Below are 27,042 nucleotides of genomic sequence, written 5' to 3'. Positions count from 1 at the left end.
CATTATGTACATATTTTTTTTATGAATTCGTTATTTAATTTTTTTTTTTATTTTTTTTTTTTTTTTTTTTTTTTTTTTTTTTTCAAAATAATCTAGTCATTATACAGAAATTGCTACCATAATACATATGTTACTCGATAGGATCTACCTGAATGGTATTTTCTGGGAGAGCGTGGAAAACCGGTAACGAAGAACGGTCCACGGGATCACGTTTAACCTAAGGGGAATGTCTGTGAAGGGTAGAAGAAATGGGAAGGGCACAACACTGGGCATTATTATGCAAGACAACTCTGTTATCTTCAGGTAATGAAGTGACCCGTTGTCCTTGGCTACCTGGTTCCCGCTTCTCCATTCCCTGCTCCGAGTTAACCCTCAGTCTCGCCCCCGTGGGTACCAGGGGGAGGTCCACTAAAACGTCTAACCACTACGTTTAAGATCTTAATCCCAGATAATGCGGGGGTGTCGCACTTAGCGGGACATTTGTCTCGAAATTCCGCTTCTTGGGAAACAACTGTTAGAAACCGGTATCCCATTTTGATATTTTAGACATTACGAGTGAATGTATAAAATTGTTATTTATTATATATATATATATATATATATATATATATATATATATATATATATATATATTGATTATTATGGTTACTGTGGTTGCGTGCAGGACGTGGGTGTTCAAATAATTGTTTGATGATGATTGCCGCTAATTAGGCTTTCGAGATAAGAGATAATACAGGTCATCTTCTTGGGAGGTTCCTGCCGCTTTATCTAATCGGAAGTATTTGTCAAGGGTGAAATACAGGATCAGAATGCTTTGAGATTCGAACAATTTGTGTGATACCTGTACAGATTAAGAAAAAAAAAAATTGTTTCACTTTCTAATCGAATTGTAGTACATTAAGTATTCGCGCAAAATTGTATTTCGCATATTGAAATAATTTTGAAAAAGAAAAAATTTTTCAAATTGCCAACGATATATTGTACGTACCTCAGCCACTCCATACGTGATATCCATGCAAGTATGTTAATGTCCGATTGTGCATGATTCGCAAAAACCCAAGTCACTGTCACAAGAAAAGATGAAATAAAAGAAAGTCAATAAGATTTCACTGAATAAAAAACTGCGAGATAAACAACACAGACCTATGATATACGTCTTGGCAATAAGTACCATGAGAAACTGGCAATTATAACAGCGTGAGCACGTGAGCGTAATGTAAACGTGTCGATCGCACAAAGCGCCTGTACAAACAATGCCAATTCTATACACACAGGTGTCAATTAGCCGACGTAACGTTGTCCCGACGTGTGTGTATTGGAAACACGACTGGCATCACGAGACACAAGAAAAGCTGCAAGTATAAAGAGTTCGATCAAATTTTTATATCGTATCTCGTATTAACTCCCGCGTCGAAAGTCGCGCAAACGAAGCAGGTACCGGCTGTCACGAGGATGCTTATCAAGACCGGAACGCGTCGTGCGATAAGAATCGTCCTCCCGAAAAGTCCAGCACGCACTCCCGCAAACAGCACACGTGTCGACTGCTGTCGCAACTATCTAACCGGTAGAACGACGCAGCACATGATATTTGTTTAAAAAAAAAAAAAAAAAAATCACTGAAGTACCATAGAAAAATAATCACACGGGTTTAAAAAAAAAACTACGTCATCGACGCACCGTCGAAAGAATCCATAGAGTCAGACAGTCGACGTTCGATAAAGCGTGAGAAGAAAACAAAATAAACCGAACGAAACAGCCGCGAGCGAAGCATCAAACACACGTGTCCACAGGTGTCGCGCAAACTGGTGCGAGTTTCCAACGTAACGACACATCAATATCCCATACCCGAGAGACTCGTTGTAGTCATGCGACTCGAGTGACTTTTTGCACGGGCGCTGCGACGGACTGCGCGATCGTCGTGTCGTAGGCATGAAAACGTCAAAAAAAGGCGCGTCCGCGACGTCCGTTCGACGCGGCCTGCTCGACTGTATGTCAGGGGCCTTCCAACTCGGCGAGTGCAGACAGAAACGAAGCTACACAATATGACGACTACTACACGCGGGAAAGGAAGAGGGAGAGTCTGGGAGAGCGTGAGAAAGAGAGAGAGAGAGAGAGAGTGGAGCGAGCGAGCAAGAGTCAAAAGAGAGGGAGAGCCAGTCGAGAGTGTATAGGAAAGCGCAAGAGGGACGAGGTGGGACTACTGTACGTATAGAGAGAATCGAAGGAGAGACAGGGAAAGAGAGAGAGTCTGTATGTACCAATACAGAGAGAGAGAGCTAGCAAAGCGTAAACGAGTGAGAGTGCGTTACGCGCAGTGGGTTTTCGCGTGTGCGTGACTACCGTGAATGCGTGCAGAGAAGCGTATCCTCCCGTTGGAAACGGACGAGAGCGTCGAGCTGTCAGCGCACCCTACCTCAACCCCTCCGATACCAACCGACACCGCCGAACCCCTCCTGCCGCTTTCCTAGCTCTCGCTCGGCACCGCTCTTCCTCCTGCCCCACCCCCTGGGGCTGCCTTGAAATCCTCGGCCAACCCCTACAGCTCGTCCGGGATGAAGCGCGGGTGTAACGAAACTCTCCGCAGCTCCCGGAGAGTGAGTGGTCCCTCTGCGTTTTCACCACTGCCTTGGATCATAATTCTTCCTCCCCGTTGCCCACTGCCCACCCCGCCCTGTCAGTCTTTCCTTCTCTCTTTTTCGGAGGTCCTTTTCCCGGATGTACCCCCCGCCACCCGCCACCCTATACTGTCCCTTTCGCTCATTCTGATGCTGCTGACACGTTTCTCACTCGCTCGCTTCCTCCCTTGGGCTCCGATGGGAATTTCTCCTGCTCCTCTTTTCATAGTATTTGGCAGGGACGTGGGTGGTACTGCTATTGCTACCCCCGTTGGAAGTGACGAGAGAACGTCAGTTGGTCAGTTTCTTGTGTTTGGTGAGTCAAAACCTGAAACCGGACGTAATGGCGGCTGTGCGATAGACGCGGCGGAAGACGGGATACGGACGTGCGTGTATACTGTATTGAGCTTTGAATTATTGGACAGGGCTCGGAGCTTTGTTTTGCCTGGGCGAAACTATACAATAGGGGATTTCCTTCCTGGGCAGATTTTATGATCGAGGAAGTATCTGATATTGGCACTTAGACAATTAAATTATAATACGGAGATAATTGAACGATACCAATCATGCATACCAACTGTCGCATGTAATCCTTAGTATCTGATACTACAACATTTATGACATAATAAAAATTACGTCAAACAATTATATTACTCCCACACTGTCTATGCCAATAGAAAGTTTGAGTTATCTTAAATAATCATAATAAGTAATTAAATATTACGTCAAGCCGTATCAATAACGCTTTAATGAATCGTGATTATAAAACGAATTTCCAACACGAGTTTCTCATGACTTCGTATCAACTCCAACATTCCTCTCTTCTTCGGGAACGACAGCCCCGATCTTTTAGGGGTATACATATACGAAACCGTATTTTTTCCTCGCAGGGTGATAGAAAATGGGCTGAGCCTTTCCTGCCAACCATTCGTAGCGCTTGCCCATGCTGAAAGTGATGACTCTATCCAATCCAGTCGCTCGATTTCTCATCCGTATTCATTCTCGTCCATGGGCTGACCCGCGGCACCGTCGGGAAAGAAAGAACGAAAGGCCGAGGGAGAGAAGCGCCTATGATTTATGACCGCCATTACGGTCCTGATAATTATATGCTGCCCTATAGCCGCCCCCTCCTATGAAAGGAACGAAGGAGCGGTAGATGATATCCTGCCTGCTGACCGACCAACCGATCGGTTTGCCTGCTTGCCTGACTGCCTGTCTGGCAGCCCTTGCGCCAGACGTAGGTACGTTACAAATTTTTCCCGATCGTTCTGATCGATTTGATCCACCCAGTGAACCGATCAAAATGAAACTTCACTTACGTTAGCGAAATTACTTCAGAGAAACCGGCCCACCTGTTCCCAGGGCCGTAACAAGAGTCATGTAAAAATTATTATTTTCATTTTACTCCTATACCCAGTGTTAACGAATACCTAAATCCTATGAAGTCTACGTGGATAGATCCGTGGGAATGATATCGAAAACACCCACGCTCAATGAAAATACCAAAGCGATTGGAATCATGTTCCTGGGATCGACCTTCGCACCATTTTGAGAACGCGAGAATGAGAGGCTGTGCTGTAAAGTTCAACGAGTAAACAGCAGGTATAGGTATACCACGGTACACCGATTACCTATTATGGGAATGATCTGAGACATGGATAAAGATACTCTGACGTCATCATTCGGCTGACGTATGTACAGTGGAAAAACGGATTAAAGTCCAGTTCCAAAAAAATATATAAAAGACTTACCATAGAAACCAAAGGGTCTACGGGGTAATCCGCGCGAAAATCTCGACCCTCCGCCGTCTGCGATGGCGCTCGTAAATATTAGAGAGGACCCCGGCAGTCTCCTTACTACTCCCCAAGGGCCACTTATTACGCTGATTCTCTCACGGACCGCAATCATCTAAGTATTTCTTAACGACTGCTTCCCGGTCAAATTGACTGTACTAACGATACTAGCCACGTAGCAGGGAGTCAAGTGAGTCAAGAGAATGAGAACGAACGAAAAACATATTGTGAATCTCGATCTTGACAAAAGGTATAAAAGGACAAAAATAAAAAAAAAATATACAAAAATCCCATGACCCTCAGCCAATGTATAATTTTTCTCAAATATTACTTCCAAAAATTTCTTATCGAAATTGAGATCGCGATCATGTCACTACAGCTGATTGAGACATCAGTGAGCTTAATGTACCGTGACGTCACGCGGCTGACTGTTACAATAATAAATCGGTACCGTATTGTGCTCCCCCTATGTATACTTGTCCTACGTCCTCCTCTTAGTATGTGTAAATCATTAGCATAACCAACCAACCAGCTAGCCGATCCATAGCAGTACCATCGTGAGATACAAAATGCCGTCGGCTACGGCCAACAACGTGTAAACTTACCTTAGGTGGTAGCAGAAGGTTGCCATAGAGAACACTGATGGAAAACGTATGAGATCAGACCGGGTGGTGTAGACCCCTTGCTTTCTGATCTCATTTCAAAGCGTTAAGAAAGAGCTTAAGCCGGCTTCACACGTTCCATATAAAACCCGTGCTTAATAACGCGTATAATGCAGCATTGGACCTTTACGGTCAACGAAGATTTTATTGGTTGCAATTGGAACTGGATATAATGTATTTAACTGGTTACACTGGTACCCGATAGATATACAGTATCGCGATGCAGTATAGTAAAGTTAAAACAGGTTGGTCGAACGAAACGTTCTGTGGGTGTTTGTGAAAATATTGTACTTGATCGTTTTCTCGGTGGGTTGAATTCCTAGGTTAAATTTCAACATTTTAAAATGATACGTATTAGATATGGTAACACTAGGCATTGTTCAGTGTCCCATTTCATTGTTCAGGGAATCGTGGCAGCGACAGTGTTGTTTCTGTATCGTTATTGTTTGCTCTCGGATGAATTTCCGACGCACGGTACAGTGACGTGCACCATGTAAAATACGAATTACGTATCGTACGTATACTTGGGTATGGATATATATGGTGGGTCTGTATTCGCGCGAGATACACGTTTCTGATAAGACACTTGCTTGTTCAATTCGCCTGTAAAGAGAGCATTACACAGAGCCCATCGTCATTCCGGAGTACAATGTCCTCGCGAGTGCGTGAAAATAAAATGCGAACCCCATATATGGAATGATGGATTGGACAAATGAAACTGAATGATGAGATCAAAGCGGTGACTTTGAGTAGCTGCCAATGAGACGCGTTGGCAATGGAGGATTTTGTAAAACGTTATTGTTCATCTTTTTATGTATTTCCGTGCTGTGTGTGTGTATACAGGAAAAATAGAAAATACGGTGGGAATAGAAAGAAATTTGTAATTCACGAGATATAATCGGTATTCAAAATATTCGCGCGCTCGTGAGAACCAGCATGTGTGCGACGTACTTACGTTAGGATCGTTAATTGCTGCTTTAATTCGTGACTGGAGAATTTACAAGGATAATAAAGAAAAGCGACGTAATTGCCATATAACGGCGGCATAATAACTTTTCACGTAATAGTTTGTTTATGGGTCTTAAAAAAATTTGAATATTTAGTCGAACTATGATAGCAGATATATGGCTTATGCCTATAGGACAGTATGTTCATATGTATATATCCAGACTGTATAGAAATACCTATACTATATTTTTCATATATATCTATAGTATAGTTATGTCCATTCGGAATTCACTCTTGAGATATGACAGAGCACCCTAATGACTGCTTGGGTCATATTACTTATAAAATCGCCTTTATATTTCGTTTGCCACAACTGACTTGTCATAACGTAATCCTTTTATTAGTAGAGCAAATGTATTTGAAATAAACACAACAATTTACAGTCAAATTGCACTTCGACGACTTTTACACGTATTTCAAATTGTATATACTGTAAAAATAATACAATTTAAAGAATTTCTCACATTCAAAATCTATATATCTTATATGTATATATTAATGATATACACACAAGTACCACAATATACAGCTAATCCCCGCGATAAATCACATATAAGGCTTTCCAGGCGTAATCTCGATAATATGGATTTCATCGCCAAGAATTTAAAAGGCGTAAGACTAATACATCGAATTGGAATTATCGAAGAAATTATTGCAAAATACACAGAAATAATTGAACAGGTTCACAGTAAGAAAGTTAATGGCGAAGTAAATTTCCCGTTTGCGGTTTTGCTGCATTGTGGTTTTCAAAGTTCCCGCGGTTCGAGCGAGCCAACTTCACGGTAATGATCTTAATACTCACGTGTCTGAATTTACGCAAATAAAGTTACGCACCACCTCAAGGATTCTCCTTCAAGTTTAATCATATATTGCACTCTTTCATCGTTCCATGATATCCTGCCATTCCTTCCTTAACAACTATCTATACACTTTTAGATCGTTCAATTCGCCGCCATGAGATTTCGTATCACGAATCGGCATTAAGCCGTGCTGTATATTCAATCGAAAATTATTCCAATCCCCTACGACTTTATTCACTCGTACCCCACAATTCTATCGTCCCGTCTATTGTTCGTCTATTAATGCGCTTCATTAAGTCCTACCGGTAGAAACAATTAGCAAAACCATCAAATTATCATAGGCACTATATTGCTGGCTTGTACGATAATGCCAACTACTGTTTACAAACCAATTACACTAAAAGGAAAAAGAAAGTGCCGCCATTACATAACCATACACCACATATGCGACAAGCCAATTTGCACGACACTAATAATCCACATGACGTCACGGTGAAAATAATTATTAAAAAAAAAACTCCAAAATCGTTTATTAATTTTTTCAATCGTTTCTTATTTCACACTTAATTTCGAAAATTATACTGTAACCATCGTAATTAATTAACAATCATTAAACGCACAGCGGACCGATTTTATTTATCTTTTCGATAGCGTATAATTTATCTGAAAGATAATTGCCGATCAAACGTGCACTTAACCGTACAGTCATTCATTACCGAAGTACTAAATATATAGATAGTACGTAGCTCGAGTTTAATACAAGCTTATGTGAAAAAGTTACTGACTCTTTGGTTAAACCTCGTTATAAGCTACTTCTGGTTACTTAGGTATATAGTCAATGTCTCAACACGGATGAGTGGGTCGTGCATGCGTAACTCACTGTTGCCTAGATATCTAGTACCAGTACGACGTACCGCTTAGGAAGTACACTTTGTGCCGTCACTCGTACGAGTTACTATGGAATTCAGTTCTCAATATGGCGTTGAACATGTTGGACTTATCAGATTCCAGTGTCCACTATTACACGGGACAATCCAAGGCGGAGTTACGTTGTAAATTCATAGAGAATGTCTGATATATAAAAAAATGTTTAAAAAACGCTATTAATTTTTTCAATAGTGTTTATGTGCGATAATATCTTTAGTAACAATAACAATAATAAGTGCTGCAATTTCAGGGATCACGCACTAATCGTGGGATAGAAGGTTACTAGGAATAGAAATCGTATAGGGACATTAATGTTTTTCTACTGCAAGTCAGAACGTAATGCTGCGTACACGTAATGAGTTTCGCGAAAGGATAATACGAGCCGCCAGGAATATTCGCATCGTTCGTAGAAAGAAATTCAGGAATAAATTCATTTGATAAATCCATACCGCGAACTATTACGTTTGTTCCAGTTGGAAGAAAGACTGTAATGATAGCCAGTACTCGCGTGTACCTGAGCAATTAGATTTCATGGCACTTCCCTATAGTCCGAGAAATCATTGTATCCACTATCGCTATGTTGATCAGCTAGGTACTCGTAATTGGAACTTTAGATTCATGTACTTTATCAACGTCTTGGATTAACATCCGTAGCGTAAATTATGAACCGTTCGACTTAAGTGTAACCACCTGTCAAATTTTCTTCAAATTACACGTAATACGAGTATTTCATGATATGCGTGAAAAATATTAATAAAATTTTTGGGAGCAAATAAGAAAAATGAAAATCAACAATTTTATGGTTTTCGTTCCAATTACTTTAAATGATTCCAGGCAACCTGTTCCCGTGTACTATGAATATTTTAAAAGAATCAAAATTGAAGTGGCAGTTAATCCAAGATGGACGCCCTGTTCGGGTCTGTCGGTCGAGTTACGTAGAGACAGTGTTGTTCACCGTGGTGCAATTAGCGGACCATAAATCTTGCGGATAACGAGACGCGGCGCCCTCAAGGCGTCACGGCGCACTCGGGACGGCATCCCGTTCGCCAAGCCGCGCCAAGTCCCAGGAACTTCCAACTTCTTGGGAGAAGCAGCAAGAGACTATATGGGCCCGGGTGACACGTTCGCTCCCTACGTTCTTCCAGGCTGATGTAGCTAGAAACCCACGCACCATCCATCTTGCCCCACTCGACGAAAATAACTCGAATTTAAGAAGTTCACGTTCGAAAACAATACGGACTAACTTTTCGTTCCTTGATGAGCTTTGCAAGGGTGGAACGGCGGCTTTTGCGCAAGCTTCCTGCACTTGCACCCTACGATTCATACTCATCGGACTTTGGTATTTTCGCTGTAGCTAAATTTCTACAAAATTCTACATGAAAGTGCATCCCACTTTATATTTTGTGTCAATAAAAAAAAAAGTGTAGGTAACTATTTTTTTTAGAATCTTTAAGACAGATTGATAAAATTATATCAATGATCATCAGAGACCGTGAGATGGGTTACAGAAATTATAATTCAAGTTCAAGTATAATTTTCAAGTTTCTACATTGAAGGGTCGTCGGTTTGATACGTGACTATATCGATAGGACAGAAGTAACGTTGCGTTAGACAGAAGGCGAATGTGTGCGGTCGCGGCCATAATCCGAAGGTTTCGACTTCTGTAATCTCCAGAGTTCGGGTTCTCCACGTGACATCGGCGGGACACCCCTTCCTGTCGCTCGTGTCGCCTTCCTCCAAGCTTCCGGCGGCGGCAGCGACGGCAACCCGTGATTTATCGCGATGGAAAATACGAGAAATGAGAAGCGACCCCCGTCTAACGGCCTGCATCCACGCCCAAGCCGAACGTAACGAAATAAAAATACATACGCGTTGGGTAGGTACCGCCCGACCGCGAGGGGTGGAAATGAGGAAAAAATAAAAAAACTGAAAGTAAAAAAAAAGGACTGCGAGTACAGAGGCGAAAGTTCGGCGACTTACGTCGCGACGAATTAAAATTATTTCTCGGCTATCCAATAAGAGAAAGAAAGCTTCGCCACGACGGTCTCTCTGATTCGTTGAAGACGCGCAGGGGCCATGTTGCTCCAGCAGCCTAGGATTTGTCGGTATCTCGACGAGTGTCAAAATACAACAGGCTCTCTCATACGTCAGGGCTATTCCAGCGTTGGTGATATTCGAAAACCCAGTGAAAAAGGTGACTGGTACTGGGCGAGTAGCCCGCTCTTGTTTTTTGGCAGACGACAGTGCGCCCGTATTTCATCGACGGACAGAGACGACAGAGAGAGAGAGAGAGAGAGAGAGAAAAAATCTTCAAAAGCCGTTAAAAGCGGCGGGTCGTCGACATTTTTACGTTATTTTCGTGTCGCGTGACAAAATCGTTATCCAAGTTAATATACGACACCCTGTACACGATGCGTGGATTCCAAAACAATATATTAAAAATCACTTAACAAATATTGAAAAATTGTTATCGCGAAGCCGTACTGTATATAATATATAAACCCTCCAGGACACGTAAAAGTGCATTCGAAAATGGCTCTACCGTGATACATATAATTCCACCGGAAGGCAGGACGCCAACGCCCCTAAATAACTAAATGCAATCCAGCCTGATATCAAGGTAGTCCAATCTCAAGGAGATAAATTTGATACCATACCACCGTAAGCACAGCGCTAAGTGTGATACTACCTACTACGTGCAAAAGAGCGGGCAGGAGGGGCTGGTATATAGTACCAACGCAACGGGGGGCAGGTTTTCACACACGATTAGCGTGCTTGTTAACAAGATCGGAGCGAAGATACGGTATAAATCTTTTTCATAGGCCGTAGAAGGAGGAGAGAAGAAAGAGAGACGGACGCCATCGAAATCCACCGCGTGTGTATCTGGGTTGTCCCATTCAGGGAGAAACACACGAGGGAGTTCGAGTTGAGGAAGGTGGCGATGCTTCCGTGACTCGAGAAACGTATAGGAATATCAGGTAGAGGAAAGCGTAGAAACGGAAAAAGGTGCCGCGGCCGGCCAAAGGTCTTTATAAGGGTGCGATGCCCGGGGAAATCAGGGAAAGTTTGCGCAAGAGAGAGGCATTGTGTAGGGTCGTCATAGAGCGTGAGGGCAAGGGTGAGCAGCGGGAAGGGGAGAGCGAGAGCGAGAAAAAAAAAGAAAGTTAAAACCTCGTGAGGGTATTGTTCGTTGCGTCACTAAGGGGAACTGGTCCTCCCTGGTCTGAGCCGCGTGTATAATATCGAAATTTATGACCCCGGCCGGCGGCCGGGCCTTGTTCGAGCCGGCTATAGTCGGCTGAGACTTCTGCTTCTTCTTCTCCTTCCTCTAGCAGCCCGTAGTCTCATCTTGTACTTCGTCTCTCGCTCCTTTGCTTCTCCTCGCAATCCGTCTCACTTGTTCTTCCCAGTTCGTCGGCGACTCTCCTTCGCTCCTCGTGTTTGCCGGGAGCAGCGACGTACTGCCACGAGGATTCACCGCGAGGATTCAGCACGAGAGCACCGTTCCGCAGAAATCGGTGAGTAGATTAACTGGTTCGGTAATTAGAGGATTGCGGAACCAATTGAGAACCTATGGACCGCACAAGTTACTCCGGGGAGGATACAAAAAGTCCATGTCTATACGCGGGACACTTTGAATTTTCTAGCGACGGTCATCCTTTTCGGGACGCACGAGTGTACTTATACGAGCAATCGGCCCAATAAATCAGCATCAGTACCAGATGTGCTTGCGACTTATGAATCGTGTAATTATTAACGTGGGAAGGATTACAAGAGTGTTGTATAGGGTGGTCCAACTTGATTTTGATCGATTCGATCGAGATATGGATTATTCGTTACGGGTTAGAAAATTATATCAATATCGTTGTTATCACTTTCTTTTTATAACTGCGGCTAATTAGAACGAGATGATTTGATTCGGACGAGGAACGCGACGTTTATTAATACCCGAGTCATGGGTGTCATCGTACATCCATATATACAAGGCGTTTGTGAACTTGTGCGTGTTTCGGATAATCAGTATAATGATCAGTGGTCGATTTGACGTATCGCCATGATAATATATAGTCGAGTGAGTGTAGGGCGGCAGATGCGATGCACGGCGTGACGTGGTCTAACGCGTCATTGATAGCCCCATATCCCACCGTGTTATAGATTCTAGCTTCTATTCCCCCCTGTCGTACCACCCTCCATCAAATTTTCCAATCACCCCCATCCATTCCCTTCATTTCCTGCCAGCCGAACCTCCCCACGAAAACCCCCTACCGACAGGAAGGGACGTAATACCGGCGTTAGGGTTCCCTCCGCCAACCAGCGTCTACTTACTCTGGGGCTGAGAATTCCGCCATGACGGCTACTGCCTTCTTCTTGTTCGACAACTATAACGAATATGGCGCGCACTTCTGTTACACGGATCAACCAGGATTTTCGACTATTCACTATTTCCTCGTAATAACGTAAGTATTTGATAATTATTTAATTCCAAGCGTACGCCGCTGTATATAGGATTAATAATTTTTGGAGAAAAATTTATTACCGTGTTTCCATAACACCGTATGAATAAAATAGATATTTCGAATGATTTATTACGTTACGTTAAAGGGTATGGAGTATATGCATATAATATTTGCTATTGTATAAGATTTATACCGTGTGGCTAATTTGTAATCGCTTATTGGAAACTTTGTGAATTTGATCAATGGTCGAACAGCAAAACGGGTTTTTACGAAATCAGGTGATATCATTTGTTTCAGGCAACACTCAGCGACCACGTGGGTAAGTACTGCAGTCGGTTATTGGGACCTTCTTAATAAATGTCAAGCAAACGAGAGTCACCTACATACGTTATATCTATATACACACTTTATTATAATTTATCGTCCTCGATTCGTAGCGCATGATTTTTCGCATAATTCATCCCCGCTCCTCGTTCGCAGCCACTCGTGAATTCATTAGGATTCCGTGATTTGCGACGCCGCTTGTATAAAAGAGATGATCGTGACGTTCATAGCACGTGGAACGCGCGTAAATTTCAAATGCGCTAATAACTCTTAAGTGTTTCCCTTCGACCGTGTTTTATTTCCTCTTTTTGTCAATTAAGCGGAAGAAGCAAAAAAACTAGCACGCATCCTCACTTGCGCGTTATACATGTAAAAGCCAAAGTACGGAATAGCAAACGACCTACCGCGGCGGTAGTTAAAAGGGAATTTTATAAGAGCGTCGATGAAATTTGTTGACATGCCACTGGGACATTAAAACGAGGAAGGAAGATATACGCTATTTAAAAAAAACCATCATATCGTTACGCCTTACCGAACACCCAGTCGAAAGACTCGAGCGAGTTTCGCGAGCGAAACCCACTGCAAGAAGTGCGATGAATTACAGTTAACACTGGAATCCTTGTTCTTGTAGTGAACTGACTGCGCGAGGTCCTTTGGAATTCACCGCAGGACAATTACAATTAAGAGCGGTTAGCGAATTACGAGACACTCCTGGCACGCGGTTTGCGAAATTCCATGCCGGGTGAATCGACCGGTGTAATAATATTTGAGACGAGGCGTACAACGTATATATTTACAATTCGGGAATTGGCGATCGAATTTTTGCCGATTAAACATTATACAATTTTGAAGATAGTGCTTTCACTCGTTTGCATGTAAGTATATGTGCTCAGCTGATAATTAAAATGTAGGACATATTGTGCGTGTAGTAATTTGCAAATTACGCAACTCGTGAATTTGGCATTCGACGTGTCTTCGTTGCGTTATACTTCACGATGTTAATTTTAACGTCATTATTTGCAGTTTATCACTTGCGTTATATTGTTATTACAATTTCGTAACACGCACACGTATTGCTTCGATTTGCGTAATGTTTACCATGTATTTTCGCTTAGGTTTTAATTGCCTCGAGCGAACATTCCGAAAGATTTATCTAACAAATCAATATACTGCAAGGATGCCTATTTCTTTAACAGGATCCTGAGCAAAAATTCTTTAATATCACAAGACGTCCCGACGCGACGTGCAGACGAGCTATATGGGTCGCGAATATCTAAATGGTATGTGTTACCACGTGACCTAGGATAAATTTTCCCTATATACGATTTTTAAGGGAAGAATCAATGAATTTGACGTTTGAAATATCCAATTTTTCATCCGGAATACCAAATTTCAATATTCTTTGGAAATGCGACTAATTAGTTTTTAATTTGCTTTTTTCTTTTTTTTTACAGGCAGCTCACCTCCGTCGCTTCTTTTTCCGACGCCTTCGCCGGCGGTGCCGTCTCCTGGTTTTCCCCCTGGACAAGGGGGTAGCAGTCCTCCCCTGCGGTTTCAGGGCCGTCGTTACGCTCTCCTCGGGGCCCTCTTCGGCCTTGCTTCCCTGCACCGGGGGCCTTCTCTCCACCCCGGCGCTGGGCCCCGTCGTGGCTGATAACTTCCACCACTTGGCACTCCTCGCGTCTTCCTCAAATCTCCTACTTGATTGTCCGTATTCTCCTTCACCACCGCAAGGATGAGTTTCCGTCCAAGGTCGAAGCGCACGATTCGCGGAACATGTGTCCTTGCGAGCTTGCGATGCAGCGCGACTCCATTCACCATCACCCTTTCACTGCTTGAACACCCGATTCACTATAGAAGATCGTTTATCACGTAGAAAAGGTCTTTAGATCCGTCCTCTGACAGCGAGACACCCAGCACAATCCAGATGGTCCCTCGTAACGGAAGCCTCCAAAATTTCCATATTTTCAACAGAAACGTCTTTTTTTGCCTCAGGTTATAAATTTTCTCTCCGGCGCCAATAGCTGGTAAAGATCTCGCGTTACAAATTCGCCACAGCTTTCGAGCCGCTTTTGCCAATAAAGAACGATAAAAAATAAGCGAGCAATTGTCCTAGCGGATCATACACTGATCATGTCCATGAACACATCGAATATCTTTAATGATCAATAGTGCAGTCTATCTAGGAGACTATCAGTCTCTTTTTTCTTACACTCTCTATACCCGTATTATCTCTGTTACTCGGTATCTCCACCTATCCCCCTCCTGCGTTTCTGGCCGTCTCGCGTGACCCGCTGCTGCGAGGCGTCGTCACGCTCCCGGAACGCTTGTCACGGCATCGCGTCGCGTCCGATGAAAACGCAATTACGTCGGCCCGCTCGGCACTCGCTCCTTCCAAAGTTCGTATATCCAGTTTCTTTGCAGCCTGGCACTTGGTACCGCGTGCCGTACGCTCCGATCCACAGGGGACTTGGGAAAGAGAGCCCTACTCACATTTGTAGAGCGATATATCACGATATAGGAGCCCAATACCATTCCCCAGGAATCTACAGTGTTCCCTTTGTTATATAACGATATTCAAAAATCTTCTAGGTTCCTTGTCATCCAGGATCTCCGGCACGTGCGTCCTCCTAAGGGCGCCACCACACAGACCGTGAAGTTCTCAACGAAGTTCTCGACTTTCTCTGATCTCTCTCGACAACAGGCAATAAACTCGTGTTAACTTCCGATACCAAGTAACGTTACGCGCTCACGTATCTTTCCAAGAGATGCGACGACTCTGATCCGCGAATTCCGTTCGGCCGCTTTCGCAGCCTCCACTACGGTACCAGAGCGCCGCGACGCGAGACGCCCTGCACATGCGTTCAGCTTCGTACCAACCCGTCTCCGTAACCCCCGCACCCTAACCGTAACCCCCCTACACAACCTCCTTCACCTCCTTTGCCTCCTCCTCGTTGCCTCTCACTCTATCCTTCTCTCTTTCTCTGAGTTCACTCTCATTTTCTCTCTATTTCGTCGCTTCGTCCCTGGACCACCCTCTCGAATAGCCCCTTCATCCACGACCCTGCTACACCCCGCCGCTTCGAACCCCGCGCCAATCCATGATCCTACACACCACCAGAATGGTGGTGTGTACTACCCCTCTTAAAGCAGGGGACTATCGCACGCCGTCACGCCGTTCCTTTGTGCTTCGACAAAAGCTCACGCGATAGCCATACAGGAGTACACGTATCCGCCATCTTTTCAAAGAAAAAAACTACAAGGTGAATCGTCAAGGAAAATTTATACGTATCAATTAAAATATGAAGAATTTTTAAATACCTACATTTTATCACTATTTATTACATTGCTTCATCGATCTTCTGTGTATACGTATATACTTTTAACGTTATTTTATACCGACATGAAAATGTCGGCTATTTCAAGAGCTATCTTGTAAGGACCGTCTTCTCTACTTGCTCGTCTTAGGAACAAGGTGAATCGAGTCGTGTATAAAACGATACAGAATCGAATGCAGAGCTTCGCAACCTCGGTGGAACGTGCCCGGCCTACAACCTCCGAACGGTGCCAGGAAAATTGCAGGAAATCCAGAGTCCGTCCACGCGCCGAGAACTGCTGACGGATTCGGCCGTCAATCTTTCAGCAGGCATCGTAAAGCTATCAGCCGTCCGCCGACATTGCGCCCACCGGCATTGGGCTATACGGATACTTTTATGCCGTCGAGACTACGGGCGCCCTCGACTCTCTTACCGAGAGCACGCGATATATCTATCTCTAACGCAGCACTAGGCAGGAAACGATATAAATAGTGCGCGTACACGTGTGCCGATGAATATTGACCCATCCACCTGCACCGAAATTTTAATTACCCGCATGCCCTTAAGAAAGTCATAAAATTGACAGATGTCAAATTTTTCAATAACCATGACAACTCGATACCGCAATAACGATATCTGCAAACTCACCGTATACATTTAATCGTAGGATTATGACGCATGAAATCTTACCTGTAACAAAAAGAAAAAAAAGAGTATAAATTAATTAGGTAATCCAGATTTTAGGTGTAAATTCTATATAGGTATATACCGTGCGTAGTCACGGAAATAAGGTAGACCTAGGTATACAACAGTAGCCACTTTGCGTGACACACGCCACAACACGTCGTAATAAAATACACGTTTAAATAAGCTACCCTATAAATATTAAGGTTTCCTCCGGCGTTGGGTGTGATACTAATTGCCACGATATAGCTGCTCTCCAGCATCGTAGATTCGTCGATACGATTACCAATTATTAACCGAGCACGATGGAAGCTCATTGTGCTCGAGCAAGGTAAAAATTGCAAATATTTTTCACACACGGTATAATCGGGTACATCTGCGCCACAGGTAAGTCAATTAATAACTCTGTTCCAACAGATACACCCAAGAATCGTGTATCGTGCAGCAACCATAACTCTACCGTTAAGGCCAATATGTACACACAGAATATGCATACATCTACTCCAATCTACTCCAACCAAACTATAGTCGGACCAAATGACATGCAAGTGGTGAAAAATAGATATATTTAAATGTGAAGAAATAACGAGAGTCCACGCGAGAGCAGGCTCATAGCGATGATTCTTCGAGCAGGCAGCAGCGCCCGTGAAACAAAGCAGGAGCCGCCAGCCGTGTAATTGGACTCCCCCGGGCTTGATTCTTCGTTTTAAGAAGAGGAGAAACACGCCATCCCTCTTATTTACTAATCGAGACCTCCGTCGCGTCGCGCCACCGTTATGCGCGAAGCCTTTGCCAGCTAGCCAAGCCACGCCACGGGCCGTGTGTTTGCCCAGTTGGCTCTTGATTGTAGGGACATGGCCAGGACTCGTGTCCCCACTGTACATTGAGAAAACCCCTTCTTCGAGAGCACGGCCTCCCCGCGTCTCCACGTGATCGTACACCAAGATAGGAGTGCCTACTGACGAAAGCCAGAGACATTATATTGTCAGTGAATGTGTCTCTGACTGTGTGACCTAGATCGGTTAAAACGCGTCACGTCTCTTGTTTGCGCTTGTCTTTGTTAACGATAGTCACAAGTGTCACATGGTTACGAACAACGAAAGATGGTACGAGCAGCCATGTGTACATAGGAGAAAGAATATATTGGAGTCCAAATCTTTGATAAGTATGTCTTTTGGATTGAAAAAAAAAAGTGCTGGAAATCGTCAAACGAGTTTGAAAACCTTGATGGAAGATCGCATTTCCGGTACGGTTGTCGACGTACCCCAAGTGCAGCTATCTAAAGGCAGTCTTCGGGTACAGTAGGTGGATGGTAGATCGGTAGGTGATGTTACTTGGATAGAGGAGAATATCCAGCTGTAGTAGGAAACTCTTCGCACGGGAGTAGCCGTGGAAGCGAGCGAGGCCAGGGAAGTTTCGCTCGAGAGCGTGACGGGGGTGGAACGAAGGGTGGCAGGCCGTACTATACGGAGTACGGATGGAGGGAACCGTGGCTGGAAGCTCCAAGGGTAGCCTAGGGGTTGCGAGGGGATGAGCCAGAGTTGGAGCGATGGCAGAGTATTGATTTAGTGGGTTTCACCGTCTCCTACCATTCGTCTCTCTGCGTTCTACGTCTCCGCGTCGGTTTTCCATCTCTATCACGGTTTTCAGATGTTTTGTAGATATATAGAATCTAGTGTATGTGTATATATGGATTTAATATTTTTCTTATAAAAATGGTATATATACCTTTACGGGTATAAAATAAATTTGTTATGGACCACGTTCGTCTTCAAATATTCATATCGATAGTCATTGAACGGGTTATTGAATTGTTTGTTTTGATAGAGGGGATGGAAAATCGTGGGAATTACCGTGACGTCGGTTATCGTTGCGAGCTCGCGCATTTTTATCGAGCAAATGATGCTGACAAGGGTTAAATGGGTTAAAACGAGTCGTCGGGCTGGGAGTTAAGTCTGGCGGACTCTTTGCGAATTTACTTGACTTTATATGATCTTGCGATGTACCATGAGTTCGAGTGGGGAAGGAAGGGTATTATTCCTCAACAAAATAAAAATGGCGCTTTCTTCCATTTACGAAGGCACAGATCGGTTTGACTCTCATTTACGACTGACGAGGCCAGTCTCGTCGTAGCCGGTATGTATATCTATGGCGGCTTTCAAACAGAGCATTAGTCTCTCGGCTAGTTACAAATCCTGTTGAAAGATTCTCTTATATTAACGAGAACTCGTTTTCGTTAATTATTAGTACAATGTTACCGATCAATATTAATAATTAGATCCCATGCATAGTGACCACGGTAACGAATGACAGCAGGTACAGGAATGCGAAAGATAGAAATATCTACCAATAAAATTATTACCATAATTTTGACATTCTCTAAAGTTATAACGTGTACGTAATTATTAACGTTTTTTTTTTTTCACTCGTTCATAGATCATTAGGATTAATAGCAAAACCGGAATTAATAATCACGAGATATAAATCAGCGATCGACGTGAAGTCTTATACTGTCGAATGATGTCATTGAAGGAATATGATCAATAAATTCTAACCGTTTAAAAACACATGGCAAAAGGATGACGCGTTCCGTCGCTAACACGAAGGGAAGAGCCGTATTAATAGTAAAGATTAACGAGTTAATTAATAATGCGTCATTTATAACACGGCCGACGAGCGTTTAAGCGCGGCCTTTGCGTATTAAAGCGCGTCGAAGCAATTAGTATCGAAAATATCGCATTAACGAGATGCGATTTAATTATCGCAGTTGAAATTTACGATGCGAAACCTCGTAAAATTTTCCTGTTCTCCTCCGTCCACCTGGAATCGAACAGCGTTTGTCGTTCGTTGATCCACTAAATCTTTTACGGCTTTAAAATCCACGTTCGGGTCGAGTATCGGTTTTTGCACGTACATTATGCATGTACCTAATAAGCCATATGGAAAAATATGGAAAAATAATTTTTTCAAGTAGCCACTGATCGTTCGCCATATTTTTGTAGGAAAAATAGTACAAGGTAGATACTATCTCTATATAGTTAAGAGGTGTTTACAACTCCGCCAGTGAATCTGTGGGTAAGTGGTAGAGAAGATGGCAGTAAATATTCCTTGGTCCTACAGCATCCCACTGCTCTCTCGCACCACCAGCCTCAGTATCTTCAGCCTGACTCAGCCCCACCACTCCCTGTACAAAACTCTCAACGGCCATCCTCTACGCCCTTCTGGATAGCAGCGTCGCCTTCGGGAATTCCAATTTAGTTTCCTCGCGCCTTTATACCACTTCGATTTTCAGGGAGAGACTCAAAAGGAAAACACACGATTGATTAGACGGGTCCCTTCCAGGGCCTTCATCTTTTTATCTTACGTCCAATATACGTAGGAGTTAAGACTTCCGGGTTTTCATTGGATTTTTCAGATTGACGAATCCTATGTTAATTTCCGCTTATTGTTCTTAAAACGTCCTCGACGTGACGTGCGGGGGATATTCTATCTTCCAGGCCTTTGTGAATTAAACATCGTGAAAATGGCGCCTTAAGACGGATTGAGTGCTATAAGCAAAGTAAAAGGGACGACTGGTTTAATTTCTCTAAGTCACGAGATGAGTCTTGAGAAGAGAGTCATCCCTTGTAATCGCGTGTCCTGTCCCTCTGTATTGTGTCATTTTAAAATTAAGTCATTAAGACTGTCAAAGACGATGACTTAGTCCTTTGAAATTTTACAGTAATATTAATCAGAATCAACCTGATTCAGGATTTGAATTCAATCGGCAATTTTTTATATAATATTTATGGACATCATTAAAGAAGAATGATCGCGCCCTTAGGACGTGACTAAATATCAGTATCAAAGGTTACTCGGTATTGCCTTTAACAGGACTAAGGCCTACCCCTGGGGGAATCTTTCAAGCGACCTCCCAAAGTGGGCTTTTCTATAACGTCGAACCCTTTGAGATTGCTGAACCCACCCTTATACATGTACCTTATCCCATTATCCAATAAGACTGATCAGATATCATACAAGAACATTGTAATATTCCTCGTGGAAAGATCGAAGAACTTTTAGAGAAGACTGTTACCGCTGGCACAGGGGGTCGCTCCAAAGGTATAGGTAGCACAGCTGCTGAGCGCACAGCAACCCTCCTCACTTCTGCCGGCCACAATCGGGCAGTCGCGGAGCTGACGGGGTTCCCATAGGAGGAGTGGACGTGCGAGGACGAGGACGAGAAACTGCTCTCGAGTAACAGGATGAGGAAGGGTGGCAAAGCTGGAGATGGCGGAGGGTATATAGTAAAGGCCAAGGGGATGGCCTTCTGTATATTATATATACCTATATAGATACACAGTACTACTCTACCAAACCTCACCAGGGATGGGAACGCGTTGCTGACGGCGGTTCGACCGATACGGGAACCACTACCGCGTTGCTGGAAATGAAAGGCCAACCCGATAGGCGATAACTCATTCGCGAACCGAACGAGGCAACTGAAACCAACGATGCACGTGTGAATTCCGAGGAATGTGCGACGATACGAGAAAGGAGTGTTAATAACGTGGCTGACGGCAGTGGGAGTATAAAGAAATTACAGTACAAATTGTATTGATCGGTATTGCATGGAGAATCGAACTTTTGGTAGTGATAGGAAAATAATTGGAGTTGATAAAAAAAAAGTACAAAAATTGTATTAAATAATTTTTTTTCAAAATCAACATAAGGGCACCGTACGAATTTTGTGTACGAGTGATATTGAAGTTTTGATTTTTTTTTTTCAATCTCAAGACGATACGATTTCGGGAGATGTACGATGAAAAGGCACTCGCTCTCTTTTAAATGGATACGATTTATATGCCCGCTGTTAATCTACCGGTAGTTAGCCAGTCGTAACACGATACAATCGTTATTGCCGATCTAGGTACTTCATTATTTTCTCAACCACGTGGACGCGTGGTTAAGCACGTGCTGTCGTTAAAGGTACACCTATACGTATAGCTGTGTCTCTTGATGTCACTAAAAATTTCACACTTGATTATATATTCTACATCTTGAACCACTATACTTCTGTTAATCGGCTGATAATCATTATTTTTTATATTTTATCACAATTCACATTCCTTTTTTTTTTTAGGAATTCAGTAGTAATTCATACTGCTATTGGTTCGTGGCCGAACTGCATGGTTCTCCAATTATTTCTCCCTCGAAACGAAGATTTCAAAGTCGTCGTCCGACTGAACAATGATTTCACGAAAAACACCGTTAGACTTTTTAGTTTTCTCCCGGACGAACGTGCCGGCTTTTCATCCCTGTTACTCCTCGTTTCGTGCTGGAAGGACAAAGTGAAACTCGGTCGGTTATTGTGCTACGGGTTTTCCGAGATTTCTCACAAAAATAAGAAGGGGACGACGTGGATGATGCCCTCGTAGTACGCGTTTCTCCAGGTCCCGAGGTAAGAGAACTTTCACTCCCATAAAAATATAAAGCCCACTTCTTAGCCCTCTTGCCTCGGCCCGTTACGTAAATCGAGGGTCCTAAATCTTTAGTGCCCGGTTCTAGACCGTCGACAAGACTATAGGAAGACGCTGCACTAAAGGAATGGACGTCGCGACGGACGCGTGGAATGTGTGTAAGGTCTCTTGAACAAACGTTTGTCGAAGGCCGCTGCTTATTACTTGAATGATCAGCGTGCAAATTATGACTTAAATGAGAGGAGGTAATTATGGTTTAGCACGTGACATCCGTAGGCTGTATGAAAATTGACTTTGCGCATTATATCACTGTGCTTGGGATTATCGAGTTCAAAAAAAATAACAGAAAATGAATTTACGGAAATATTTAGTTAACGATTCTGATTCATATATGGCGTTAATTAATTAATGATATATAAAATAAATTTCGAATGATTTATCGTACAAAAATTTATTAAACGCTAATTAGACAGTTATTGAATAAAAACAATTTTATGGTGTCTGTGACTTACTTCTGTTGTGTATATTATATTGTATTACCTGATATATCTATATTGATGTCTCGCAACTCTAATATCCATGTACGTTAGTAATTACGTGAAAAAGTAAACGGAATTTTCAGGTAAACGATCCTCTTTGTACCGCCCGACAACGTCGATAATCTTTCCAAACGTTTACCGCCGGAGAATATCAGCCCTTCCAACGCGGGCATGCTCCGACCAGGTCAAATTCAATGAACCGACCAAATGGACACCCCTGCCAGCATGGAAAAACTTGTACGAGAGACTGTACTTGCGGTATCCTCCCCTTTAGGGAAACAGGGCGGATAGGAAGGAGCACCCTTGCTCTAAGCGTTTGCCAGCAAAAGGGCGGGCAGTCCAAGAGAAAAGGGAGATTTAGATGTCATCCCCTGACGTGTTCACCTTCTTCCTACCCTCTCCCTGACTTCAGACTACCAAATCCTGACCGCCCCAGTCCACGATGATAGACGGAAACGCCGACTCGGCCACGTCTGAAGTCATCAGGGTGATTTCTTATTTTGTGAAAGCATACCGGTGCGGCTTACCAAATGAGGGAGTCTGGAATAATTTTGAAAATTCGAAAAATTGCTTTCCCGCAAATTAGGTAAGGTATAAACAACTTTTGAGTCTATCTATAGTTATTATCCCTTTAAAAAAAAAACCACCCCAAATCCCTATAGTAGCACCGTCGTATTCCGGAAGAAAAAAAAAGTGTATTTATTTTGCAAAAAAAAAAAGAAAAGCTCCAACCAATCAGAAACGCGTAAATTGTACGTAGTAAATTTATTTTTGCCTCTTGTCGGACTGTCTTTTTTTTATACCCCGAGCCATTGAAAAAAAAGAATTTATAAAGCACAAAAGGGGTTTGTTACTTACCAGAAGCGAGACCCTAAATTTCATGGGCGCGGGATTAGCTCATCCAATCAGACGAAACACTGGAAGGGCGGGCTTAATTAAAATCTCCTCGTAGTCGAACTACCACCATCTAAGACTCTGTTTTAGACTGCAAAAGACTGTACGAAAGAAGAGGATATTCTAGTGTAAGACGTGAGAACGGAGCATTAAGGGGTTCCCCTATCGATAACAGTTCCTAACCATCCGGTAGTGCCGCAGGCTGCGTGACGCCCCGAACCGATATTTCAGTACGATCGACAGATTTATGAGGAGAGCACATTAAAAAATTAAATCCCATTCAACGCTTACCGATAATTATCATCGAAAATAATGGTTTCACGCTATTGTATATATTTCGTTTTTTTTTTTAAACTGGATCATCGAAAATTTCATTAAAAATAAAAGTCGGTTGATACCACGTGACAAAAAAAAATGATAAAGATAAGCGAATTAACGATTACAATAAAATTACGTAAAATCGTCCGATATACAGTGTAAGAAAAAAAAAGAAATTATTATCCTCGAGATTAATCGCGCGTGAATTCGACAATGTGCAAAATGGCGCTACCAGGATAATCCGGAAGTAATCTGCCGTGAGCCGAAAAGAATTTATCGTTCACAATGAAACATCTAAAAATGAACTGCAGGATACCCATACTACGACCAACACACCCAGCTGGTTACTAACGGGCAAACGGGGTAAATAAATTTGCATATCGTTTGTTATTCAAATGGCCGGAGTTCACTCTTCTGATTTCCAATGAGCGAAACTACACGAGCCCATAGCCAAAGAAGCGCGTCCGCGCATACGACTGATAAATTATTGCTCCTCATAGATGTTCGATCAGTTTCCGATAAACGCGGCATAAATAATCAGCAAACCCGATAACAAGGATTGCGGATGCACATAATTACGATAATCGTTCGTGTTGTTTAATTGCAACTTTTAATTGGAGTCATTTCCTTTTTTTTTTTTTTTTTTTTTTTACGCAATAACAAAACAGTGCACAGCGCCGGATACAAGAGTCACGTGTAAACCAGAACCCTTAAGATCAAACGTATAACTGCGTATCACTAATCGATATCGTTATATTCGAAAACAGTAATTACCAATTACTTTAAGTGATAATTAACACACTGAAAATAGATCATTTTCGCGCTCACTACGTTCCCACGTACTCGCGAGGCAACCTGCGCAAAAAGTTTGACGTCGACCTCGCGTAGGTAAACGTAAAGACGAAGTAACTCGTATACCCTTAAGCGTTAAATATTGGTTGATAGTTCGAACCGATCGATGTAAGTGGATCTATAAATTCAGCCAGGGAAACATCGAGCCTATATTTACTCTATTATGCAGGACCGTTTTTATAAGCCGTTTACGTTTAACGGCAAATAATCGTTTAGATGCCGCGCCGAGATACGGGCTATAAATCGTGGGCTACCATGGTGTTGGTAATGTTATGATGGTGCCGGGACATGCGTAGGTCAGTGCCGTTCAACGTTTTACGAGGGGTGCGAAAGGTGGCAGCACATAAACAGCTGTATCCCGAAGGTTCTCCAGCACCGGATGACACGATGCGCCATCTGCCGTGGTTCTGCGGCAACTATCGTCGCTCGATGGTTCCTCTTAAATTCTCCAGGTGGCCCCGAATCGTTTGGCGGGAAGAGCCATGCGTATTGCGCCATAACCGACCCGTGCGTACTGATCGTATCGGACGTATTTTTTACCCTCCAACCACCGTCGACAGTTTCTACATAACCTTTCGAGTGGATTGCGGCGAGAACGTGTTGCGCGAATTACGAAAATTTCATCTATCGCGAAATACCTAGGAATCTAACTTTTCGACGGAGCTCAAAATATTATGGGTACTTTTTTTCTGTTTAAATTGACTTTACTACCATTTGTACGGGAATAATTTTGACGTGTCCACGGTGTGAATTCGCTATTTGCAAACAGCAGAGCGTGTGTCGCCTAACGAGCTTTTAATCGACGAAACCATTTAACTTCGCGATAATCAGGCGATGCACGTATAATCGTATGCATGGAACTGGACGGAATACCTATAGGATGAATAATTAGGTGCGCGAGACGCTCTGGAAGTGTCTACACGTGTGTTTGAGTCACGTTACTCTTGGCAAAACGAAAACATTGGTATATCATAGGAATTAGTTCTCCGTGAGCATCGTCATTTTACGACCGCGACGACGTGCTATAACGATTAATGTAACGATTAAAATAATAGCACATTCTCCATCGTTGACTGTGTATCAACTCTTAGACGTACCAGAAAATAATTAAATAACCACAAACCACAATATTGCTGCACTTGACGATTCCAAAACAAAGAAAAATCTTCGACGGATATCTGCCACATGAAAAAAAAGTCTTAAAAAATCAATCACAACCTGCGCTCAGCATTCCCAAGGCGTCTACCACAGTGGACAATATTCATTATTTCAGGTCAGTGATAGAAATGAAATTCAAAAGGCATCGCGAGCACCGCGCGCGGCAGATTAACCAACTAAACACGAGTCCTTTCGGTTCTCACCAGTAAGTACTTCCCGCGTTTCCCGCATCCGATCGCAGCGCCATCTCGGCAATATGCGAGTAGCACATCGGCGACTTTTGTTTACCATGCGACATAAAAGGCAACGGCACGATGTAAGAAAGGCGGGGCGGTATGTGTATCGGCCTTAAGGAGCAGACAGCGCGGGCGGTCGTGTCGCCTTTTCCGTGAGTGTTCGTCCACGAGGCGCGTGGCTCTGCTTATCAATCAACCCGGTCGACCTACTCTCCGCTCTCGTAAATACAAATCAGCCGTCGCGATACCGGGATCGCGAGTTACGATCATTTGGGTGGTCCTCGTTGCGGACCATCAAGGTGCCAAGCTCCATTATTAGACACGGGGAACGCGAGGAACGTGAAGGAACGTCCGAGCTGGCACACTAACAATAAGAAACAGCAGAGAGTGTTACTGTTGATGGGCAAGGTATGCGATCATCGCGTGAAATTGCCTCTACAGATGGAATATCGATGAGATTTCATGGAAGCGTACGATATACCCATGGAGAACGGATTGCATAGTGAGATATTGGATAGATGGATAAATTATGGCTACGGTGAGTGGTACGTGTCTCCTTTTGCTTTTTTTTTCTCTGTATATCTTTCTCGAAGGGAGTATTACCACAGCTGGTGGAATTTCGAATGAAGTACAGTTGGATTGGAATGTATGGTTTGCCCACACGGAATGACGTCGTCCTTTGAATCTGGTATCTCTCTCTCGAATCTTGAGTTTCGAAACGGCGAGTCGAATCAGCTGCCTGCTAGAAACTGCCGATTCGATACGGCACGTTCTCTCTGGCGGTTGGACGGGAGGACTTGGTACGGAGGTTGGTTCTTCATTTTTAGTTTGGCTATGGAGCGCTCGAGTCCGTTCGGGATGAACAGTATAGTTCAATGTAGTTGAACCAATGGACAGGTAGTAATGCTCGCTTGCGGATGCTGTAACTCATCCGAGGACGAGGATGGAGGAAATTATAATACGTGGTAGATTAAATGAAAAAAAAAAAAAAAAAATGAT

General features: G+C 43.3%; 1 protein-coding gene and 1 long non-coding RNA gene across 9 annotated transcripts in view; one reads left to right on the top strand and one right to left on the bottom strand.

Annotated features, from left to right (window-relative positions):
• LOC107270224 (homeotic protein antennapedia) overlaps positions 1–27,042 on the bottom strand; it is a 109,592-nt gene that overhangs the window by 32,957 nt on the left and 49,593 nt on the right. For 2 of the 8 annotated variants that reach the window (XM_025087619.1, XM_015745040.2), the window contains exon 1: positions 989–2,034. The exons of 2 other annotated variants lie outside the window; for them this stretch is intronic. The gene's annotated coding sequence lies outside the window, so the exon portion shown is untranslated. Of the gene's footprint in view, positions 1–988; positions 2,035–6,880; positions 7,123–14,049; positions 15,490–16,551; positions 16,578–27,042 lie in introns of those variants that run through there. 4 more of the 8 variants (XM_015745044.2, XM_025087621.1, XM_025087620.1 and 1 more) reach the window with 4 other exon arrangements.
• LOC112494715 overlaps positions 26,192–27,042 on the top strand; it is a 4,279-nt gene continuing 3,428 nt past the window's right edge. Inside the window, exon 1 of the long non-coding RNA XR_003060460.1 lies at positions 26,192–26,588. This is a non-coding gene — a long non-coding RNA (uncharacterized LOC112494715). The remainder of the gene's footprint in view (positions 26,589–27,042) is intronic.

The sequence above is a fragment of the Cephus cinctus genome, unplaced genomic scaffold (assembly GCF_000341935.2).
Source record: "Cephus cinctus unplaced genomic scaffold, Ccin1 Ccin1_scaffold0709, whole genome shotgun sequence".
Taxonomy (NCBI): domain Eukaryota; kingdom Metazoa; phylum Arthropoda; class Insecta; order Hymenoptera; family Cephidae; genus Cephus; species Cephus cinctus.
The sequence above is the reverse complement of the archived record's forward strand: the minus strand, read 5'-3'. Positions and strand labels throughout refer to the sequence as shown.